The sequence below is a fragment of the Eubalaena glacialis genome, chromosome 5 (assembly GCF_028564815.1).
Source record: "Eubalaena glacialis isolate mEubGla1 chromosome 5, mEubGla1.1.hap2.+ XY, whole genome shotgun sequence".
In the NCBI taxonomy this organism is placed as follows: Eukaryota; Metazoa; Chordata; class Mammalia; order Artiodactyla; family Balaenidae; genus Eubalaena; species Eubalaena glacialis.
The window spans coordinates 72,834,524-72,855,645 of NC_083720.1; the positions used below are offsets into that span (position 1 = coordinate 72,834,524).

At 38.3% G+C, this 21,122-nt stretch overlaps 1 protein-coding gene across 4 annotated transcripts in view; it reads left to right on the plus strand.

Moving 5' to 3' along the window:
- Positions 1–21,122, plus strand: part of ATP10D (ATPase phospholipid transporting 10D (putative)) — a 139,657-nt gene that overhangs the window by 33,471 nt on the left and 85,064 nt on the right. Inside the window, exon 1 of one of the 4 annotated variants that reach the window (XM_061192236.1) lies at positions 7,827–7,851. The exons of the other annotated variants lie outside the window; for them this stretch is intronic. The gene's annotated coding sequence lies outside the window, so the exon portion shown is untranslated. Of the gene's footprint in view, positions 1–7,826; positions 7,852–21,122 lie in introns of those variants that run through there. 4 annotated transcript variants of the gene reach the window in all.

The following is a 21,122-nucleotide window of genomic DNA, read 5'->3' on the forward strand; positions in this document are numbered from 1 at the left end:
ATGGAATTAACCAAGTAGAATCCCAGCAAAGAACCCCACTCCATCATTTAACAATACTTTTTTGCACACTTTTTTGATCGCTTGACCTTTATCCTCTTGAGGTTTTTCTTATTTGAAGAGTACTCATTCCCTGGATGCATAGTATACCAGCATGAACCTGACTGGACACTAGTTAATTTATTTCAAAATATTCATTGAGTACTTGCCATGTGCTGGGCATTGTCCAGTTACTGGTTAAAGCAGTGAACCAGATGGTCGTATAGAGCAGATATGAAACAAATAATCATAGCTCATTCCCCTTTCTTTTGAATAATCTTGTAAAGTATATCTTTAGATTACAATACAGTGTGTTTATCATGTTTTACACACACACACACACACACACACACAAATATACAGCTTATCACATAGAGCTAAAGGTTGCCCTCTTTCATATAAATGAGTATGAGATAGCACACTAGGAAATTTGTGTTCTGCCAGTTTAAAAAGGTACTTTGGCTCTAGTTTTCAAAATGAGCACTTCTCTGGTCTAGCTCCATTTCAGAACTTACCTATTGGTTAATGTTGTACTGCTCTTAGTGTTTGCTGCTCTGAAACCTGGCCATAAACATGTCAAAATTTGTCTCATGGGGATTAATCTCTGAAGTATTTCGGGTAGTGAGGGAATCTCATGAACTTCATGCCTGATCCCTCTCCTGGACTGTGTGCTCTTTGAGGACAAGAAGCACGGAGTTTACACAGAACTTTTCATCGTTTTGTTTGCAGTGCCTGGAACAGTACTTGGCTGACACATGGTAGCTTTTTGGTACCTATTTATTAAACAAATATAAGGAGAAGCGATCTCTGAACAGTGAGAGTAGGTTTCACTAAATAAGCCTTCTAGGTTTCTATATTCTCCTCCTTGAAGACCACTGAGGTTGTTAATTGAATTTATTTGTTTGTTCTAAGGTAGTTGGAAGTATAAGTTCAATCTTGATAAAGGCAGATAATTTGGGCAGCCAAGGGAGATACAAACCTATGAAATCAGATGGGAGCATTCAAAACATGGAGGTCTTCAACTGCTGGATGAAAACCTATGGATATGCCTCTGAAGACCCTGAAGGCATCACTTTATCCAGTACTTTGCAATAATTGGTGCTTTGAGCATTGGTGCTGAATTCGCAGAAGAAAATTTATTTAAAGTGCTGTATAAAATGTAGGAAAATTGAGAGCACATTTATAACGATTTCTATCATGATGAAATTGTTTTGATACTTAAGGGATAAACCTTAAACCTTCTGAGAAAATAGGTATTCAGAAGAACTTCTTAGAACAATGAAATTCAAATACCTCATCTATTTTTAAAAATAGATTCTACTTGTTTTATTTCCTTTTTTATGCTTTTGTTGCAGTCTTGTTAGCAGCCATTTTAGGGTTACATGCTGTAGATCTTAATATAAACTATAGTTTAGCATGTATAATAAAAGCTGTAATATCATGAAATAACTAAGATAGCATGAGATATCTAAGCTTATATCACTTCTAGAGTTGGTTGTTAGGGTATTCTGGTCGTTACTGCATACAAGAGAGGTGTTATTTTATTCATTTATTCATATGTCCATTCCACGACTATGTATTGGAAGTCTGCTCTGTGTCTGATACTGTTCTAAGCCTAGATTACATCAGTGGCCAAAGGAGATAGAAACTCCCCCTCTGATGGAGGGGGGAGACAACAAGAGCTAAAATGCAAAACTAGTTATAGATTGTTAGAAAGTGACTTAAAATTCTATGAAAAATAAGAAAGGGAAGGAGAATAGGGATTGCTGAGACAAGGCTGTGTAGGGGGTGGAATAAAGGAGGAGAGGAGGAATTGGTTGGAGAGGACACAGGGAGTCAGGTATGTGTGACACTGGTGGCTGTTATTATAATTAACATGGGAGCCTTTAGAGAGTTTTAAATTGTGGAAAAAGTTTTAAATTGTCGGGTTCTCAGTGAAGTGTTAACAGGACAGGTAGTAGAGTCAGACTTGGGCGATAGCGGTGGAGGTGATGCCAAGCGGTGAGAATCCAGATATATTTTAAAGGGAGAGCCAACAGAATTTGCTGACTGACTGTATGTGGGTTGTGAGGCACAGGATCCAGGATGGCTCAAAGATCTTTGGGCTGAGGATCTAGAAGGATGGAGCTGCAGCAACTGACAGGGCTAATCTGTGGAGGAAGCAGGTTTTAGTGGGGGAGTATCAGGAGCTCCGTTTTGCACATGTTACCATTTGGAGATGAACCCGAATGGAGATGAGCTGCCTAGTTGGCTGTCAAAGGTACACATCTGGAATTTTTAGGAAAGAGCTCTGTGCTGGAAGGTGGTTATGTGGGGGGAATCTGTAGAAATTCTCTTCTGATGGCTTTAGTTTTCTCAGTAAAATAGAAACATGTCATCAGCAGGAGGAAAGTTGAGAGAGCTATGGAAAACTAGAGGAGAGAGGAGAAAGTCTAAAACAGTTGGCTATGAAAGTGGGAAAGTGAAGAGACTAGAAACGCACGCGGTATGATTGCAATCAGCATGTGTGGCCAACTTGTGGTTCGTGGTCAAGAATTTAAAGTGACACTAAACATGCTGGAAACTTCTTTGTCACCATATCTTTGCAATGTTCTTACTTATTTCCAGTTCCTTAGCATTTTTCTGAGAATGTTGCTGCCATTATGAGGGCAAAACATAACAACAACAACAAAAATTGACACTAATCAGGGACCTCGTGTATTTCTTTCAGACACTTTCAACTTGCAGATATTGGAACAGAGTATGTAGAGATTTCGATCTAACCAATTTGAATATAACTAGGGTAAGGGTTTTGCCAAGAAAGAAGTGAAAGAGGAGCTAAGAGGTTGAGAGGATGTACAAGGAAGTGATAGCAGTGTTGACCACAAAATTCAGACTGTGTAAGCAAGGAAGTGCGGCCACGCAAGAATAAAAGGCAGTGAGAAGAGGGTGGGTGGTCAGTTGCTTAGAGGTCCCTGTGGGATCAGAGAATTTTGAGGTCAGGTTAAAAATGAATCATTTATTTTAAATAAATGTTATTTTCATATAGTGAATCATATTTCAAATATATGGAAGAGCTTTCTATTAAATACATCTAATGAATTTTTTAAACTTAAACACAAATATTTGAGTTTATTTGTTAGCTTTAGTTTTTTTTTAAAGTTAAAGTGTACACATTTTTTAAAAAAATTTATTTATTTATTGGTTGCACCAGGTCTTAGCTGTGGCAGGCAGGCTCCTTAGTTGTGGCTCACAGGCTCCTTAGTTATGGCTCATGGGCTCCTTAGTTGCAGCCCACCTGCTCCTTAGTGTCAGCTCTTGGGTTCCTTAGTTGCAGCTGGCGGGCTCCTTAGTTGTGGCATGTGAACTCTTAGTTGCAGCCGGCGGTCTCCTTAGTGGTGGCATGTGAGCTCGTAGTTGCATCATGTATGTGGGATCTAGTTCCCTGACCAGGGATTGAACCCATGTTCCCTGCATTAGAAGGCAGATTCTTAGCCACTGCGCCACCAGGATGGAATTAACCAAGTAGAATCCCAGCAAAGAACCCCACTCCATCATTTAACAATACTTTTTTGCACACTTTTTTGATCGCTTGACCTTTATCCTCTTGAGGTTTTTCTTATTTGAAGAGTACTCATTCCCTGGATGCATAGTATACCAGCATGAACCTGACTGGACACTAGTTAATTTATTTCAAAATATTCATTGAGTACTTGCCATGTGCTGGGCATTGTCCAGTTACTGGTTAAAGCAGTGAACCAGATGGTCGTATAGAGCAGATATGAAACAAATAATCATAGCTCATTCCCCTTTCTTTTGAATAATCTTGTAAAGTATATCTTTAGATTACAATACAGTGTGTTTATCATGTTTTACACACACACACACACACACACACAAATATACAGCTTATCACATAGAGCTAAAGGTTGCCCTCTTTCATATAAATGAGTATGAGATAGCACACTAGGAAATTTGTGTTCTGCCAGTTTAAAAAGGTACTTTGGCTCTAGTTTTCAAAATGAGCACTTCTCTGGTCTAGCTCCATTTCAGAACTTACCTATTGGTTAATGTTGTACTGCTCTTAGTGTTTGCTGCTCTGAAACCTGGCCATAAACATGTCAAAATTTGTCTCATGGGGATTAATCTCTGAAGTATTTCGGGTAGTGAGGGAATCTCATGAACTTCATGCCTGATCCCTCTCCTGGACTGTGTGCTCTTTGAGGACAAGAAGCACGGAGTTTACACAGAACTTTTCATCGTTTTGTTTGCAGTGCCTGGAACAGTACTTGGCTGACACATGGTAGCTTTTTGGTACCTATTTATTAAACAAATATAAGGAGAAGCGATCTCTGAACAGTGAGAGTAGGTTTCACTAAATAAGCCTTCTAGGTTTCTATATTCTCCTCCTTGAAGACCACTGAGGTTGTTAATTGAATTTATTTGTTTGTTCTAAGGTAGTTGGAAGTATAAGTTCAATCTTGATAAAGGCAGATAATTTGGGCAGCCAAGGGAGATACAAACCTATGAAATCAGATGGGAGCATTCAAAACATGGAGGTCTTCAACTGCTGGATGAAAACCTATGGATATGCCTCTGAAGACCCTGAAGGCATCACTTTATCCAGTACTTTGCAATAATTGGTGCTTTGAGCATTGGTGCTGAATTCGCAGAAGAAAATTTATTTAAAGTGCTGTATAAAATGTAGGAAAATTGAGAGCACATTTATAACGATTTCTATCATGATGAAATTGTTTTGATACTTAAGGGATAAACCTTAAACCTTCTGAGAAAATAGGTATTCAGAAGAACTTCTTAGAACAATGAAATTCAAATACCTCATCTATTTTTAAAAATAGATTCTACTTGTTTTATTTCCTTTTTTATGCTTTTGTTGCAGTCTTGTTAGCAGCCATTTTAGGGTTACATGCTGTAGATCTTAATATAAACTATAGTTTAGCATGTATAATAAAAGCTGTAATATCATGAAATAACTAAGATAGCATGAGATATCTAAGCTTATATCACTTCTAGAGTTGGTTGTTAGGGTATTCTGGTCGTTACTGCATACAAGAGAGGTGTTATTTTATTCATTTATTCATATGTCCATTCCACGACTATGTATTGGAAGTCTGCTCTGTGTCTGATACTGTTCTAAGCCTAGATTACATCAGTGGCCAAAGGAGATAGAAACTCCCCCTCTGATGGAGGGGGGAGACAACAAGAGCTAAAATGCAAAACTAGTTATAGATTGTTAGAAAGTGACTTAAAATTCTATGAAAAATAAGAAAGGGAAGGAGAATAGGGATTGCTGAGACAAGGCTGTGTAGGGGGTGGAATAAAGGAGGAGAGGAGGAATTGGTTGGAGAGGACACAGGGAGTCAGGTATGTGTGACACTGGTGGCTGTTATTATAATTAACATGGGAGCCTTTAGAGAGTTTTAAATTGTGGAAAAAGTTTTAAATTGTCGGGTTCTCAGTGAAGTGTTAACAGGACAGGTAGTAGAGTCAGACTTGGGCGATAGCGGTGGAGGTGATGCCAAGCGGTGAGAATCCAGATATATTTTAAAGGGAGAGCCAACAGAATTTGCTGACTGACTGTATGTGGGTTGTGAGGCACAGGATCCAGGATGGCTCAAAGATCTTTGGGCTGAGGATCTAGAAGGATGGAGCTGCAGCAACTGACAGGGCTAATCTGTGGAGGAAGCAGGTTTTAGTGGGGGAGTATCAGGAGCTCCGTTTTGCACATGTTACCATTTGGAGATGAACCCGAATGGAGATGAGCTGCCTAGTTGGCTGTCAAAGGTACACATCTGGAATTTTTAGGAAAGAGCTCTGTGCTGGAAGGTGGTTATGTGGGGGGAATCTGTAGAAATTCTCTTCTGATGGCTTTAGTTTTCTCAGTAAAATAGAAACATGTCATCAGCAGGAGGAAAGTTGAGAGAGCTATGGAAAACTAGAGGAGAGAGGAGAAAGTCTAAAACAGTTGGCTATGAAAGTGGGAAAGTGAAGAGACTAGAAACGCACGCGGTATGATTGCAATCAGCATGTGTGGCCAACTTGTGGTTCGTGGTCAAGAATTTAAAGTGACACTAAACATGCTGGAAACTTCTTTGTCACCATATCTTTGCAATGTTCTTACTTATTTCCAGTTCCTTAGCATTTTTCTGAGAATGTTGCTGCCATTATGAGGGCAAAACATAACAACAACAACAAAAATTGACACTAATCAGGGACCTCGTGTATTTCTTTCAGACACTTTCAACTTGCAGATATTGGAACAGAGTATGTAGAGATTTCGATCTAACCAATTTGAATATAACTAGGGTAAGGGTTTTGCCAAGAAAGAAGTGAAAGAGGAGCTAAGAGGTTGAGAGGATGTACAAGGAAGTGATAGCAGTGTTGACCACAAAATTCAGACTGTGTAAGCAAGGAAGTGCGGCCACGCAAGAATAAAAGGCAGTGAGAAGAGGGTGGGTGGTCAGTTGCTTAGAGGTCCCTGTGGGATCAGAGAATTTTGAGGTCAGGTTAAAAATGAATCATTTATTTTAAATAAATGTTATTTTCATATAGTGAATCATATTTCAAATATATGGAAGAGCTTTCTATTAAATACATCTAATGAATTTTTTAAACTTAAACACAAATATTTGAGTTTATTTGTTAGCTTTAGTTTTTTTTTAAAGTTAAAGTGTACACATTTTTTAAAAAAATTTATTTATTTATTGGTTGCACCAGGTCTTAGCTGTGGCAGGCAGGCTCCTTAGTTGTGGCTCACAGGCTCCTTAGTTATGGCTCATGGGCTCCTTAGTTGCAGCCCACCTGCTCCTTAGTGTCAGCTCTTGGGTTCCTTAGTTGCAGCTGGCGGGCTCCTTAGTTGTGGCATGTGAACTCTTAGTTGCAGCCGGCGGTCTCCTTAGTGGTGGCATGTGAGCTCGTAGTTGCAGCATGTATGTGGGATCTAGTTCCCTGACCAGGGATCGAACCCATGTTCCCTGCATTAGAAGGCAGATTCTTCGCCACTGCGCCACCAGGGAAGTCCCTGTTTTTTCAAATGAAGTAAGCTTAGTATTTTTTTCTTCTAAATGACTTAAGTTCTTTTTTCCTTATATTATTCCTATCCTTTCTCCCAACCCTCACATTCTTTGGTAGGTTGCCAGATGCTCTATGCCTTCTGCCAACCTATTGCTCAAATGTTTCTGCCTGGTATCAGAGCCTTCTAATGACTGCAAAGGCTGTCACTCCATCCGAGATATTTGGATTAGACTTGGGTAACCACTTACCAAGCTGTGTCACTTGGGTGAATTTCTCACTCTGAGCCTCAATTTCCTCATATGTAAGTGGGGATAATAATATGTACTTTGTTGTAAGAATTAACGTTAATGTATATTTGTCCCTAGCACAGAACTTGGCATGTATAAATGGTAGATGTTGTTACGATCTTAGGTTTATTGAATTAATAATCTTTTATTAGAGTTGAATAACTGAATCTCAAAAACATTGTATTCTGTCATTTCAATAACATTATTTTAGGAGCATCTAGGATTACCAATGTCAAAACATAGTATTAATGATTAGTATCATTAACATTTTAATATATGTTTGTTTTTTTCAGCTTTAAGAATAGGCTAAGACAATAAGAACTTGCTGTATAAAAAAATAAATAAAATTAAATTAAAAAAAAAAGAATAGACTAAGACAGAGTAGGAACTCATTATGAGTATGGGTGAGATTTTTTTTTAGTTCCCAATAACAGAGATACACACATATAATTGCAACATTTTCTCTGTCTTTTTGCTAGCTTAATTCAATTTGGAGACAACGCATCAGTGAAAGGTAACTCATTTAGATGTGTGGTCCCTTCAAGAAAGCTGAGGTATATTGAAGAAGAGAGGTAAATCTTTCAGTGTCTAGTTGGGAGATTTTGTGTGTGTGTGTGTGTGTGTGTGTGTGTGTGTGTGTAGGCTTTATTCTCACAGGAGAGAATTGAAGAAACTCTTTATATTTAATATAAGTTTGGGAACACTAAGAATGGGCAACTTTCTCCAGAATAAAACAATGCATCTATATATCCCAGTTATATTTTATACTTCTGCCTTCTTTCAAAATAAACATGTTGTATTTGAAATTTTTAATTTGATATAAGCCTGTCACTGCTTGCTGTAGAGGGTTCTTTCCCTCAGTCTGAGTTAGAGGATGCTTCTCTGATGTAGAACAGTATCTTTTGTTTCTGTCTCCACACTATCAGCCATAGTGTCTATTTTTCAGGTCTTGTTTGTTGAATGAATTGGGACTGAGTGAGCTTGGTTTAAGCACTCTTTTCTAAAAAGGGTTATGTGCTTGAGTAGAGTTGACTTTTTCCTCTTTAGCATCCTAAAAATGACAAAACTGTCACAAAGATTTCTTAGTGGTCAAAGTGAAAGATACTATGACTTAGCTTCTTTATATACCTGTATAGCACTTCCTTTCATGATAATAATAACCAATTATCAAAAGTAATTACTTTAGTTCAATGTTTTAGGTGATGTATTACCCTAGCCTGGCCTTTTGTTTATTTCTAAAAGTATAGAGTATGTACTTCTACTGGAGAGTTAGTTCAAGAAGTTCAATTAACAGGAAATATTAAATAGCATGCAGAACTCCAAGATGACTTTATTTGGCAAATCTGATTCCTTCCACCTAATGAATAACCCCGAGGATTATATAACTTTATTATTCAAGAGCCACACTTTTTCCACTAAATAAATTGACCCTTGTAATCACCAAAGCCTATATTAGATACATCTACAATGGTTCATATTTATCTTCTTTTTCAAAGATTATGTGGGGTTGGGCTTCCCTGGTGGCGCAGTGGTTGAGAAGCTGCCTGCCAATGCAGGGGACACGGGTTCGAGCCGTGGTCTGGGAAGATCCCACATGCCGCGGAGCAACTAGGCCCGTGAGCCACAACTACTGAGCCTGCGTGTCTGGAGCCTGTGCTCTGCAACGGGAGAGGCCGCGATAGTGAGAGGCCCGCGCACCGCGATGAAGAGTGGCCCCCACTTGCCGCAACTGGAGAAAGCCCTCGCACAGAAATGAAGACCCAACACAGCCATAAATAAATAAATAAATAATTAAAAAAGATTATGTGGGGTGAAGAAAAACACTTTCTCCTTTTGTAGATGGCAGGACAGTCATTACTAAGGGAACCAACATGTTACCCTGACACATGATGCAACAGAGAAACCAACAAAGACATCAGATGATCTTGCTGCCATCATTATTACCCGTCAGATAAGGAATTGGTCTCCTTGAGGTAATAAGCCACTTATAGAGAGAGCTGGACAAGTCAGAGATGACTCAGATTGGAACCAGCCCAAGTTTTATCAGGGCTCAGAGGGAGGGTTACCTGTGACATACAGGTCAAGGAGACTCTCATATCTTGAGTCTACTGCAAAACAGTTCCTGTCTTATTCTCAGAAACCTATAGCTATAAAATTTCTCTGTTTTTTATTGACCCTGATAGGTAACTTCTCCTTTCTTCCAAGGTTTGGAGCATATGAGAACTTTGATATTGTGTTAGTGTTTTCTCATCTTGGTTGAGAAGATAATCTGTCAAGACCTGGACCCATTGTTCTACCTTGCCAAGTTTTTGGAAATGTTGGTTGAAACAGATTGTAAATGTATTAAATCTGCAGAAAGAATCAATCTTGAAGGCATGTCACCAACCTCTGGGGATTTTTTTGTGTAAAGTAGACCTTCATTATTTTAGTTAATTCTAGCCTCAGATGAGAGGGTCTGCTTGTATCAGCTGTCAAGTCATTGGTACATAGCCTTAGTCTACACTCTGAAAGGCAATGGGCTTCCCCAAACCAGGAGTGATATCTAATAAACTGGTCACTCTTTTTTTAATTTTATTTTTATTTTATTTTATTTTTTTATTTTTGGCTGTGTTGGGTCTTCGTTTCTGTGCGAGGGCTTTTTCTCCAGTTGCGGCAAGTGGGGGCCACTCTTCATCACGGTGTGCGGGCCTCTCACTATCGCGGCCTCTCTTGTTGCGGAGCACAGGCTCCAGACACACAGGCTCAGTAGTTGTGGCTCACGGGCCTAGTTGCTCCGCGGCATGTGGGATCTTCCCAGACCAGGGCTCGAACCCATGTCCCCTGCATTGGCAGGCAGATTCTCAACCACTGTGCCACCAAGGAAGCCCCAAACTGGTCACTGTTAATTACAACTTTACATTTTGAAATAAGGTTATTTAACATAAAGCAGTTGTTCTCAAAGTGGGTCCCAGGACCAGCACACCGGCACTACCTGGAAACTTGTTAAACATGTTGACTCTTTTTTTTTAAAATTAATTAATTAATTAATTAATCTTTTTTTTTTAATCAGTCATCAATTTTATACACATCAGTGTATACATGTCAATCCCAATGGCCCAATTCAGCACACCACCATCCCCACACCCCTGCGGTTTTCCCCCCTTGGTGTCCATACGTTTGTTCTCTACATCTGTGTCTCAACTTCTGCCCTGCAAGCCGGTTCATCTGTACCATTTTTCTAGGTTCCACATACATGCGTTAATATACGATATTTGTTTTTCTCTTTCTGACTTACTTCACTCTGTATGACAGTCTCTAGATCCCTCCACATCTCAACAAATGACTCAATTTCGTTCCTTTTTATGGCTGAGTAATATTCCATTGTATATATGTACCACAATTTCTTTATCCATTCGTTTGTCGATGGGCATTTAGGTTGCTTCCATGACCTGGCTATTGTAAATAGTGCTGCAATGAACATTCGGGTGCATGTGTCTTTTTAAATTACGGTTTTCTCTGGGTATATGCCCAGTAGTGGGATTGCTGGGTCATATGGTAATTCTATTTTTAGTTTTTTAAGGAACCTCCATACTGTTCTCCATAGTGGCTGTATCAATTTACATTCCCACCAACAGTGCAAGAGGGTTCCCTTTTCTCCACACCCTCTCCAGCATTTGTTGTTTGTAGATTTTCTGATGATGCCCATTCTAACTGGTGTGAGGTGATACCTCATTGTAGTTTTGATTTGCATTTCTCTAATAATTAATGATGTTGAGCATCTTTTCATGTGCTTTTTTTTTTTTTTATAAATTTATTTATTTTATTTATGGCTGTGTTGGGTCTTCGTTTCTATGCGAGGGCTTTCTCTAGTTGCGGCAAGTGGGGGCCACTCTTCATCGCGGTGCACGGGCCTCTCATTATCGCGGCCGCTCTTGTTGCAGAGCACAGGCTCCATACGCACAGGCTCAGTAATTGTGGCTCACGGGCCTAGTTGCTCCGCGGCATGTGGGATCTTCCCAGACCAGGGCTCAAACCCGTGTCCCCTGCATTGGCAGGCAGATTCTCAACCACTGCGCCACCAGGGAAGCCCTCATGTACTTCTTGGCCATCTGTGTGTCTTCTTTGGAGAAATGTCTATTTAGGTCTTCTGCTCATTTTTGGATTGGGTTGTTTGTTTCTTTAATATTGAGCTGAATGAGCTGTTTATATATTTTGGAGATAAATCCTTTGTCTGTTGATTCATTTGCAAATATTTTCTCCCATTCTGAGGGTTGTCTTTTCGTCTTGTTTATGGTTTCCTTTGCTGTGCAAAAGCTTTGAAGTTTCATTAGGTCCAATTGGTTTATTTTTGTTTTTATTTCCATTACTCTAGGAGGTGGATCAAAAAAGATCTTGCTGTGATTTATGTCAAAGAGTGTTCTTCCTATGTTTTTCTCTAAGAGTTTTATAGTGTCCGGTCTTACATTTAGGTCTTGAATCCATTTTGAGTTTATTTTTGTGTACGGTGTTAGGGAGTATTCTAATTTCATTCTTTTACATGTAGCTGTCCAGTTTTCCCAGCACCACTTATTGAAGAGACTGTCTTTTCTCCATTGTATATCTTTGCCTCCTTTGTCATAGATTAGTTGACCATAGGTGCGTGGGTTTATCTCTGGGCTTTCTATCTTGTTCCATTGATCTGTATTTCTGTTTTTGTGTCAGTACCATATTGTCTTGATTACTGTAGCTTTGTAGTATAGTCTGAAGTCAGGGAGTCTGATTCCTCCAGCTCCGTTTTTTTCCCTCAAGACTGCTTTGGCTATTCGGAGTCTTTTGTGTCTCCATACAAATTTTAAGATGATTTGTTCTAGTTCTGTAAAAAATGCCATTGGTAATTTGATAGGGATTGCATTGAATCTGTGGATTGCTTTGGGTAGTATAGTCATTTTCACAATATTGATTCTTCCAATCCAAGAACATGGTATATCTCTCCATCTGTTGGAATCATCTTTAATTTCTTTCATTAGTGTCTTATAGTTTTCTGCATACAGGTTTTTTGTCTCCCTAGGTAGGTTTATTCCTAGGTATTTTCTTCTTTTTGTTGCAGTGGTAAATGGGAGTGTTTCCTTAATTTCTCTTTCAGATTTTTCATCATTAGTGTATAGGAATGCAAGAGATTTCTGTGCATTAATTTTGTATCCTGCAACTTTACCAAATTCATTGATTAGCTCTAGTAGTTATCTGGTGGCATTTTTAGGATTCTCTATGTATAGTATCATGTCATCTGCAAACAGTGACAGTTTTACTTCTTCTTTTCCAATTTGTATTCCTTTTATTTCTTTTTCTTCTCTGATTGCCGTGGCTAGGACTTCCAAAACTATGTTGAATAATAGTGGTGAGAGTGGACATCCTTGTCTTGTTCCTGATCTTAGAGGAAATGCTTTCAGTTTTTCACCGTTGAGAATGATGTTTGCTGTGGGTTTGTCGTATATGGCCTTCATTATGTTGAGTTAGGTTTCCTCTATGCCCACTTTCTGGAGAGTTTTTATCATAAATGGGTGTTGAATTTTGTCAAAAGCTTTTTCTGCGTCTATTGAGATGATCATATGGTTTTTATTCTTCAATTTGTTAAAATGGTGTATCACATTGATTGATTTGCGTATATTGAAGAATCCTTGCATCCCCGGGATTAATCCCACTTGATCATGGTGTATGATCCTTTTAATGTGCTGTTGGATTCTGTTTGCTAGTATTTTGTTGAGGATTTTCGCATCTATATTCATCAGTGATATTGGTCTGTAATTTTCTTTTTTTGTAGTATCTTTGTCTGGTTTTGGTATCAGCATGATGGTGGCCTCATAGAATGAGTTGGGGAGTGTTCCTTCCTCTGCAATTTTTTGGAAGCGTTTGAGAAGGATGGGTGTGAGCTCTTCTCTAAATGTTTGATAGAATTCACCTGTGAAGCCATCTGGTCCTGGACTTTTGTTTGTTGGAAGATTTTTAATCACAGTTTCAATTTCATTACTTGTGATTGGTCTGTTCGTATTTTCTGTTTCTTTCTGATTCAGTTTTGGAAGGTTATACCTTTCTAAGAATTTGTCCATTTCTTCCAGGTTGTCCATTTTATTGGCATAGAGTTGCTTGTAGTAGTCTCTTAGGATGCTTTGTATTTCTGCAGTGTCTGTTGTAATTTCTCCTTTTTCATTTCTAATTTATTGATTTGAGTCCTCTCCCTCTTTTTCTTGATGAGTCTGGCTAATGGCTTATCAATTTTGTTTATCTTCTCAGAGAACCAGCTTTTAGTTTTATTGATGTTTGCTATTGTTTTCTTTGTTTCTATTTCATTTATTTCTGCTCTGATCTTTATGATTTCTTTCCTCCTGCTAACTTTGGGTTTCGTTTGTTCTTCTTTCTCTAGTTCCTTTAGGTGTAAGGTTAGATTGTTTACTTGAGATTTTTCTTGTTTCTTTAGGTAGGCTTGTATAGCTATAAACTTCCCTCTTAGAACTGCTTTTGCTGCATCCCATAGGTTTTGGATCATCGTGTTTTCATTGTCATTTGTCTCTGTGTTTTTTGATTTCCTCTTTGATTTCTTCAGTGATCTCTTGGTTATTTAGTAACGTATTGTTTAGCCTCCTTGTGAATGTGCTTTTCATGTTTTTTTCCCTGTAATTCATTTCTAATCTCATAACGTTATTGTCAGAAAAGATGCTTGATATGATTTCAATTTTCTTAAATTTACTGAGGCTTGATTTGTGACCCAAGATGTGATCTATCCTGGAGAATGTTCCGTGCGCACTTGAGAAGAAAGTGTAATCTGCTGTTTTTGGATGGAGTGTCCTATAAATATCAATTAAATCTATCTGGTCTATTGTGTCATTTAAAGTTTCTGTTTCCTTATTAATTTTCATTTTGGATGATCTGTCCATTGGTGTAAGTGAGGTGTTAAAGTCCCCCACTATTATTGTGTTATTGTCGATTTCCTCTGTTATAGCTGTTAGCAGTTGCCTTATGTATTGAGGTGCTCCTATGTTGGGTGCATATATATTTATAATTGTTATATCTTCTTCTTGGATTGATCCCTTGATCATTATGTAGTGTCCTTCCTTGTCTCTTGTAACATTCTTTATTTTAAAGTTTATTTTATCTGATATGAATATAGCTACTCCAGCTTTCTTTTGATTTCCATTTGCATGGAATATCTTTTTCCATCCCCTCACTTTCAGTCTGTATGTGTCCCTAGGTCTGAAGTGGGTCTCTTGTAGAACAGCATATATATGGGTCTTGTTTTTGTACCCATTCAGCAAGCCTGTGTCTTTTGGTTGGAGCATTTAATGCATTCACGTTTAAGGTAATTATCAATATGTATGTTCCTATGACCATTTTCTTAATTGTTATGGGTTTAGTTTTGTAGGTCCTTTTCTTCTCTTGTGTTTCCCACTTAGAGAAGTTCCTTTAGCATTTGTTGTAGAGCTGGTTTGGTGGTGCTGAATTCTCTTAGCTTTTGCTTGTCTGTAAAGCTTTTGATTTCTCCATCGAATCTGAATGAGATCCTTGCCGGGTAGAGTAATCTTGGTTGTAGGTTCTTCCCTTTAATCACTTTAAGTATATCATGTCACTCCCTTCTGGCTTGTAGAGTTTCTGCTGAGAAATCAGCTGTTAACCTTATGGGAGTTCCCTTGTATGTTATTTGTCGTTTTTCCCTTGCTGCTTTCAATAATTTTTCTTTGTCTTTAATTTTTGCCAATTTGATTACTATGTGTCTTGGTGTGTTTCTCCTTGGGTTTATCCTGTATGGGACTCGCTGCGCTTCCTGGACTTGGGTGGCTATTTCCTTTCCCATGTTAGGGAAGTTTTTGACTATAATCTCTTCAAATATTTTCTCTGGTCCTTTCTCTCTGTCTTCTCCTTCTGGGACCCCTATAATGCGAATGTTGTTGCGTTTAATGTTGTCCCAGAGGTCTCTTAGGCTGTCTTCATTTCTTTTCATTCTTTTTTCTTTAGTCTGTTCTGCAGCAGTAAATTCCACCATTCTGTCTTCCAGGTCACTTATCCGTTCTTCTGCCTCAGTTATTCTGCTATTGATTCCTTCTAGTTTAGTTTTCGTTTCAGTTATTGTATTGTTCCTCTCTGTTTGTTTGTTCTTTAATTCTTCTCGGTCTTTGTCAAACATTTCTTGCATCTTCTCGATCTTTGCCTCCATTCTTATTCTGAGGTCCTGGATCACCTTCACTATCATTATTCTGAATTCTTTTTCTGGAAGGTTGCCTATCTCCACTTCATTTAGTTGTTTTTCTGGGGTTTTATCTTGTTCCTTCATCTGGTATATAGCCCTCTGCCTTTTCATCTTGTCTATCTTTCTGTGAATGTGGTTTTTGTTCCACAGGCTGCAGGATTGTAGTTTTTCTTGCTTCTGCTGTCTGCCCTCTGGTGGTTGAGGCTATCTAAGAGGCTTGATGGGAGGCTCTCTGAACATGTTGATTCTTGAGCCCCACCCCAGACCTGCTGAATCAGAGACACAGGGGTGTGGCTTAGGATATTCTGTTGCATGCTGGAGTTTGTTAGCCACAAGCAGAGCATCTTGAAATGACTATGCACAAGAATGTTTTTCTTTGTAAGACGAGTTAGATCATGTATATATTCCAAGTTGTTTGTTTGTTGGCTGGTGATGACCTCGGAAATTTTAAAGTACTAACTGGGCCCGTGGGAATTCATTATCCTGTATTTACCTTTGGTAATCTGCCCTGCTACAAGCTTCATTAAACAGCCATTAAGGGAAACAGGGTTTTTGAGAACTGTCTGCTTTCAAGTACATTTGTGTACAAGAAGGAACATAGTATGGTATGTTATCTCAGGTAGACTCTTATTGAATGACTTGTTTTTAATACTGTCTAGAAAAAATAATAAAGACCCTAGTTAGAAATAATTTAGCTTAAAATGATTATATTTCATTATTTTTAATTTTATATATAAATAGGACTGTATAGTTGGAAAGGCATGACTTTGGAATAAAAAATTGTGTGCCTTGAGTTCTAAAACCTTCCCTGACCTTTTGTTTCTTCCTCTGAAAAATGGAAATGAAACTCCACACCAAGTTGTGAAATTTAATTTAAATATGTGAAATGTATTTCATAAGCAGTAATAATCATTATAGAAGTGTTAGCATTTATTCTCTGAGCAATTATTGGTTTATATTTACTTTTGAACTTATTTGATTTTATGATTAAAATTTATAGCTTGTAGATTTCAGAACTTTAATTATGTTTTTTTCAACTTCTCCGAGTGAAAAGAATATTGGATCATGTAGCATGCAGACCTAATGCTAACGGCAACATTAGACTGTTTCATAGCAAGTAGTTACAACTTCTTCCTTCAAACACTTTAATTTTAAAAAATTATAAATCAATACATTTTCAATGTAACAAAGAAAAGAAAGAAAAGTTAACAATCTCTTTCTATTTATTCCCTTTTTATTCCCTCCTTGAGATAACCAATTTTTACAGCCTCGTGTGAATTATTCTATACTTTTATTCATGTCCTTGCAAATGTATATAAACATACACACATCCAGGCAGTTTGTGTTATCATGTGAAGTAAGCCAAGGCCAGGCCAACTGTAGATTCAACAATGCAGTAAGAAATGGAACCTAGACCTACGAATCTGTGGTGCAGGAAGATAGTTCTTGGTTGCTAATCAGTAGACCCTTCTGTGATAATGTGACCCTCTTACAGCCTAAGAATTTGAAAAGGCAGTGGGCTTGTGTTCCAGGATCTTGTGACCCGGCGGGCTCCTCATTTCCCACAGTGGACAAAACTACTAAATAGTCATAGCTTCATGAGGAACTAGGCAGGTGATAGGAGCTACACCCACTCGTGTGTATCCTAGATCTTTGCAAATCCTGTTTACTGATTAGGTCGTAAACCAAAGTGAAATTTAAACTGTGTTCAAGTTCTCCTTCTCACCATTCTTTGAACCCAGGTCAGTCATTTTGGTTTGTTCCTCATTTGTTTTTACAAATTTTGGATTGTTACATTTACATTTCTCTGTCATTTCCTTTTTTTTTTTCTTTTTTGCTTCAATACATAATAGTCATCAGTCCAGGTCAATGGTTAGAGAAATGTTATTTTTAATTATGCATAATATCCTATAATGTGGATATGTTATGATTTAGTCAGCTGTTCTCCAGTTGACTTTCATGATATTTCCAGGTTATTGTTAGTGCCAAAAAAACCCAACTACAACATACATTCTTGTACATATACTTATAGGTAAGACTCCCCAAAGTGGAATTGCTTTGTCAATTGTTATATGTATTTAAAATTTTGAGAGATACTGTCAATTTTGGGGTGTGGGGTGATAGGAGGAGGAAGATTGCAGCAATTTACACTCCCATTGCCAGGGGGTTTGAGTCTCCCTATCCTCACCAGCACTGGCTATAATTAATCGTTTTAATATTTATCGATTGTATGGATAAAAGCAGTATCTCCATGATAGCTTCAATTTGCAACCCTCTGGTGGCTACTGAGACTGTCTCTTCATATTTATTGGCCCTTTGGATTTTCTCTTCTGAGAATTGCTTATTCATATTCCTTGCCCAATTCTATTGGGCTTTTCATTTTTTTCTTATAAATTTGTATAACTAATTTGGATACTCGGAATATTAAGAGTTTGCCAGTCATTATGAGCTGCACTTGTCTCTTGATTTTATTCTTGACTTTTACTATATATGATAGATGATAGATAAATGAATGGTTAAATTATTTGTCTTTACTAACTTCTCTCTTGCTTAGGAAAGGTTTTCCCAGCTGACAGTAATAAAATATTATTCTAAATCTTCTGGTAAATATACTGTAATTTTTTTTTTTTGGCTGTGTTGGGTCTTCGTTTGTGTGCGAGGGCTTTCTGTAGTCGCGGCGAGCGGGGGCCACTCTTCATCGCGGTGCATGGGCCTCTCACTATCGCGGCCTCTCTTGTTGCGGAGCACAGGCTCCAGACGCGCAGGCTCAGTAGTTGTGGCTCACGGGCCCAGTTGCTCCGCGGCATGTGGGATCTTCCCAGACTGGGGCTCGAACCTGTGTCCCCTGCATTGGCAGGCGGACTCTCAACCACTGCACCACCAGGGAAGCCCCTACTGTAATTTTTAAAAACTTAAAAGCTTCTAATCTATCTAGAGATTTGTTTTTAAGTTATTAAATTTAAAAAAGTCATTAAAATATTTTAATAAAAGCTCTATTTTTAATGTATAAAGTAGGAATTTAGCTTTCTTGTTTTCAAGTTGGATGACCATTTATTCCAGAGTTATTAAACAAATTACCATTTACCCAAGTTGAAATTCCACTTATGCTATATATTACCTTCCTATTTATACAAGGGTCTACTTTTGGACCCTCTGCATTAATTTTCTATAAATAATTAGAAATTTAGTGGCTTAAAACAACTCCAGCTTACTGTATAGTGTATAATTCTGTAGGTCAGAAGTCCAGGTACAGTGAGATTAGGTTTTTTGCTCAGGTTCTCAAAGGCTGAGATTAAGATGTCATCCAGACTGAGTTCTCCTCTGAAAACTCTGGGGAAGAATCTGCTTCCAACTTTATTCAAGTTGCTGGCAGAATTCAGTTCCTTGTGGTTGTAGGGCCTAGGTCTCTTTTTTTCTTGCTGGCTGTCAGTTGAGGATGCTGTCAACCCTTCCAGACCACCAGCAGCCGTTCTTTTGAGTTGTATTTCATTTGCTAAATTTTATTGAGCTTTTCCAACAATATTCATAAGTGGCAATTATAAAGAAGTTTATACTTACATATTTTTAGTACAGATATTTATATGATGGTAATAAATGTTTATTACAATAAAATGTTTTTTTTCTACCACATAGTTGCCTTGCTATGAAATAGTATTGCAAGTTGGGTGTATGTAGCTTTTGGTTTGTATTAATCTACTATCCAATCCCTCTCTCCTAGTGTTAACACGTATTAAGAATCTTGATCTTTAGGCTCTGTGGTCATATTAATTAACTTCTAAATTCCAGATAAAATGTTAATGTCACTTAAAGCAAGGTGTCCAGAGTCAGGTGGCTTTGGACACTGCATTTCTGGGTAATATTAGGCTTCAAGTAACCATGCTGAGCCTAGGAACATGCAGTCCTTTTCATGTAGTTAATCTTTAATGGTATTTTTCCATCACTAACCAGCAGCAAGTTTGTTGTAATCCAAATTTTCACATAGTAGTAGTTTGCTGTTCAACTAAAAACGAAGTTAAGAATGGAGACTAATAAAACCTGTGTAAACTATAGTTTTTTTTGTTTTTGTTTTTTTGAATGAAATACTCAGTCTTCTCCCTACCTTTAAGGACAGAAGCTCATTCAGGAGTAGTATATCCAGGTCTAAAACATTCTTTCTTGTTCCGAGTGATAATTGACCTTTAAGCACTTAGTTCTTGGTATGTTTTTTGTGTTAATTCTCAAGGCAGGGTTCCAATCAGTGGCAGAGTATCAGGTCAAATAAAGCATGGAACCATCTGGTTTATTAGCAGAAAACCACGACAAGTCGGCTCTTCCTGGAGTGGGTTAAATCTTAGAATTACGAATGATGTTCTTGAAAGATCCTAAAAATGCTTCACAATAAGTTGCTCGTTGGAGCTTTTGTCCACAAGGTTGCTCTATTTACCCCTGGGAACAGTTGAGAGAGTATTGGCTCTGCTCAGCTAGTTGGTTGCCTGGCAGATTCTCCAGTTCAATGAAGAGCAAAGTTGCTAAAGCTGCGTGTGACCAGGTGGTTGAGTGTGAGTTACATATACTTGAAGAAATTAAACATAAATGAGTAACTGGGTATAGTCATTACTATCAATACCATGCATACCAATTCTCAATTAATACTTCTGAATAAATACTGTAGTTGGGAGAACATTTCTCAGATTATCACCACAGTTGTTAATCTTTACTTAGCACTTACTGTGGTTCACACCCTGCTCTAAGGGCTTTACATATATTAACTCACTTAATCCTCACAACAGTCCTTTGATCAAGGTTAGGTGGCAAGTGGAGGTGCCAGGAATTAATGTCGGTGTCTGGCTCCTGAGTCTATGCTCATAATCACTAATATACGCTTATTGGTCTTACAAATCTAGAAGGAAAGAATGATTTCCTGAAGAAGTCTTTCAGGCCTGGAGGAGCAGATTCCTTCTATTAATAAAGGTAGAATGATGCAGTCACAAGCTGAAATTGACTGCTTCTGTTGCCTCAAACTTTCATCTTTTCCTTTTGTGGAAGGAAAGCCAGACTGAGCCGTGAAAGAGGAAACAGGGTGTTTTTGTTTCCATTTCCCATACTATTACTTTTCTATAAAATTCAATGATCGATGGTCATTTGTTGATCATGCTCACTTTGGCCAAGCATTAGACTCTGTGGAGTCAGGACGGGACTTAGCTGTGTTCCCTGACTTTGAAGAATGAAGCTACCTGCAGCCCACTGTAGCAGGAGCAGTGACTGAGCCGTGCTCAGGACTGTTATGGGAGCAGAGAAGGGAATGCCCTATTGTATCTCCTGTGTGGATCCTTCTCCATCTCCCCTACTCTAAGGTAAAGCTAAAACAGTCTAGAGGGTGAAGAGAGGCTGGTGTGGTGAGTGGGTATATGATTGATAAGCCCTCTAGAAAGAGAGGGCAGCATTTGCACAGCTGCAGGGTGTAGGTTATACTTTGCAACCTCCTTGATAAGTCACCTGGGTACTTATTAAATTCCACATTGGTGGGCCCCATTCTATAGCCTCTGAATCAGAATCTCCAGGGGAAGTGCCTAGGGGACTGATTAACAGGGCCCTCAGGGCACTCTTGTCAG